This window comes from Malus domestica, chromosome 01 (genome assembly GCF_042453785.1).
Source record: "Malus domestica chromosome 01, GDT2T_hap1".
NCBI classification, from domain to species: Eukaryota; Viridiplantae; Streptophyta; class Magnoliopsida; order Rosales; family Rosaceae; genus Malus; species Malus domestica.
This window is the reverse complement of record NC_091661.1, coordinates 17,007,834-17,011,292: the sequence shown is the minus strand read 5'-3', so window position 1 is coordinate 17,011,292 and position 3,459 is coordinate 17,007,834. Positions and strand designations below refer to the sequence as shown.

Genomic DNA, 3,459 nt, shown 5'->3' with positions numbered 1-3,459 from the left:
CTGATTTAGTGAAGCGTTTGGTGCAATGTCAGACTAAGAAGCAAGATAATGAAGAGAAAAAAAAACCAATGATGTATAAAAAATATTAAATGCTATTTGCTTCATTCCAACACCAAAGTAGCAGAAACCTAAGCAATTCTGAACCGAGGTACAAAGCTAAATATAAGCAATTCTTAGGAAAAATTTGAGAAATCAATGAAACAATTCCAAAAAAAATATAACAGGTGAATTTAAGCCACTTATCCTTTACACTCACAATTCTTATAACCAGATTTCAACTTCTAACTACAAACTAAAACAAAGAAACAACAAAACCAAACTAGAACGTGTTCTTTCTTGTTCTAGTTTTCCTTTACACTCCCATTTCTTGTCCCTTCTTTTTGGGCTCATTTGAAATGGATGACAAAAAATGAGACACAACCAAGAAGAACCTACAACAACAAATCCTAATTCATATCACTCAACCTGTTATTTCTCTTCAGCTTGGGCTTCTTATTGCAATAATGAGGAAAAAGAATAAACGAATGCAATACTACCAGCCTTTACAAAATAACTACACAACAAAATGTGTTGTCCTTCGCTTCCTTGGCCCCGAAGACACATCCTCGTGTAACATCATTTCTGATTTGCAGCACTCTCAATTCGCTTTCAGAACTCAGAAAATCCATAACTTCCTGCACTCTGCAACATTTTGAGTGTATACGGCAATTGGCTTTCAGTGGTTGCTGGCTGCCTTGTGTTCTGAAGAGAGTTGAGGTAGCTCAGCAATAGATTTCACCTTCTCCCAGCGACTAACAATCGCCGCTAACGGCTGTTAATAACAGTGGAGCCGCAGCTGCAGCAAGAAAAAAAATAAAAATAAAAATTTAATCCACGGACAACAGTTGCAAATTTCCTTTCACCAATTGTGGCCGCTAGAAAAAACAAGATTGACATTGAGAAGCAGTAGTGGCTTTAAACGAGGGGTTGTATCTTTTTAAGAATTGTTAACTTTATAAACAAAAAAGAGAAGGAAAACAAAACTAGTACAGCAGCAGAGTTGTTTCACAACATCAATCACTGGGAACTATAATTCCCGCAATAGTTTATGAGGATAAATTGAATGTATTAAGAATAGAAGTACAAGTTTGAATATAAATAGAGATTGACAATTAGAGGGTTGGCTGCAAACACTCAATGAGCAAGATTCAAGAAAATGTGATTCATTTGTGGGAACTCAAACAGGGTAGCAAAAGATCCCAACAGTTTTGCAATTTCTAACAATTTTCCTCGGCTGAGAAAAAGAACACTGGTGGACACAAGTTGATGCCATAAATATGTAATGTTTCCATATAACAAAAACCTGAAGAAGTATGATTTTATAATACTCAAATAACTTATTTTTAAGGCATCTTACCTTCAATTCACCAGTGCTATACTGTAGTGTGACTAAACCCAACATCTTTGGGGTTTATCCCTTCATCTCCATGTGCTCATGGCACAAGGGCCACCAGTGCAAGCAGCAGTGTGTCAAGCATGGGTCACACGGCGACTTCTGCAGTCAACAACGCAATCAAGCATTCAGCAAGCTTCAATTAAGAAAAATATATTCCGCATGACATAAACATAAGCTAGATTGTTTAAAACCTCACAGAAAACGCGACCCAGATATTCTTATGCAATATATAAGAGATGAATTGTGAATCCATTAGTCTATGACCAAACTTACTGCATACTAGTTAAGCAAGTTGAGGTTCAAAAAGTTGGGGCAATAGCAGCACACGCATGATGCATTAAGATCAAGACCAGAACACTAAACCAGATCATCTTTCTAAAGTGACGACACGCCTTTGAAGTACATTGAGCAAAGAAGCAAAAATTACCTCCATAATCCACTCCAAGTGCCAAATTTTAATCCAAAAATTAATAAAATCTTGATTAACATTATTTTATCAAACCTGATTAACACAAACCTGATTAACAAGTTGGTGGAGGCTGAAGAAGGTGGTCGGTGATGGAGCTGGAGTTGCAGGGCAAGGCGTTGCTGCCCTTTTTGGAGCTGCAACTTCACAAGTTTGAAATTGAATCAAAATTACCATCAATCAATTCATCAGGCAGGTTGAATTTTGAGAATTTTATAGATGAAAGAGTTTAGGGAGTAGAGAGAGAAAGAGATTGAAGAGAGAGAGGAAGAGAAGCGTAACTGAGATGGTGGGAGTTCGAATTTGACCGGTGCCTGGATGTGGAGTTGGAGCCGCTAACGGTGAGGCCCTGAGCAACCAAACAGATGACAATATTTCACTCGCAGTGCTAAGCCGCTAACGGTGAGGCCTTTGGAGACAGCTCTGTTGAAGAATGGGGAGGAATCAGAACGTGGTTTGCAGTTTGCAGGTTGGTAATTTCTCTCTCTAAATTGTTAATATATATATGTGGAATATACAATTTACTTCTCTTTTTTGGTTGGCTTTGGAAGGTGAACTGGTTTGGCAATCATGTCTTTACATGTTGAGATGGGTGCTCTGCATTATATTTTAATTTCATTTTGGTTTTACGTTTATTTTTCTTCCTCTTTTGCCTAACAATATTTTGGATTGATCAGTGGTAAGAAAGCTAATTCTGTTAGATTCCATCTGCACAAACCTTTTGTTAATTACAATTGCTTCCAAGTTTTCTATTTCCATTCTTGCCAATTAGAAAAACATATTTGAATATTTGGTTAAATTGTTCCATTTTAACAACTATTGTCACTTAATAGTACAGTCTAGTGGTATTCCTATTCACTTGTAAGTAAGAGGTTTTACGTACGATTCTTGACAAAAGCGAATTTGAACCACATTATTGCTAGACTAAGCCCACCCTTTATTTTTTAGTATAGATAATATTGTTTTTTTTATTAAAAAAAAACAGCAAATACCAAATGACATGTTGTTTCAACATACATATGCAATTACAAGTACTGCCAATACCAAATGATCATGATCCTATGCAATTACGATCATTTGTGATTGTGAAGTGAACTTGAGTTATAGTAATTTTATGCCAATAATCATGATCCTATGCAATTACAAGTACGGCCAATTTCAAATGACATGTCGTTTCAACGGCACTTGGGATATAGGTGCACGTAGTGTCTATGATAATAAAAATGTTTCTTGCATGCGCATCAATACACTTTTAAAGACGTGATTAAAAAAAAAGTCTCATGTGCGTTGGGAGAGGTTAGTTGATTTATAAACTATATAATAAGAACTGATTTAGGATCAAAAGGAAAGCTGCGAGTGGACCAGCTACTTTTTTGTAGGTAGGTGTAGTAATGAGAGGATGACTCGTCTCTCCAAAATAATGACAAAACCTGCAACAAACAACACAATTTCGCGTTGATTGTTTCGTTTTGTTTACGTTCTAAAAGTATGTTTGGTTTTTTTTTATTATATTTTTTTATGTGGAATTAGAAAACAACATATATGCACGCAATTCACG

General features: G+C 36.1%; 1 long non-coding RNA gene across 2 annotated transcripts; it reads right to left on the bottom strand.

Annotated features, from left to right (window-relative positions):
* Positions 1 to 204: 204 nt before the first annotated feature.
* Positions 205 to 2,376, bottom strand: LOC103417602 (uncharacterized). Of its 2 annotated transcripts, none has more exons than XR_526563.4 (4): positions 2,184 to 2,376; positions 1,953 to 2,044; positions 1,397 to 1,534; positions 205 to 835 (listed from the first exon to the last, which is right to left on the bottom strand). It is a non-coding gene; the product is annotated as an uncharacterized lncRNA (long non-coding RNA). The 2 variants fall into 2 exon arrangements; XR_526564.4 differs by having other exon boundaries at positions 1,953 to 2,038.
* Between the last annotated feature and the right edge of the window lie 1,083 nt (positions 2,377 to 3,459).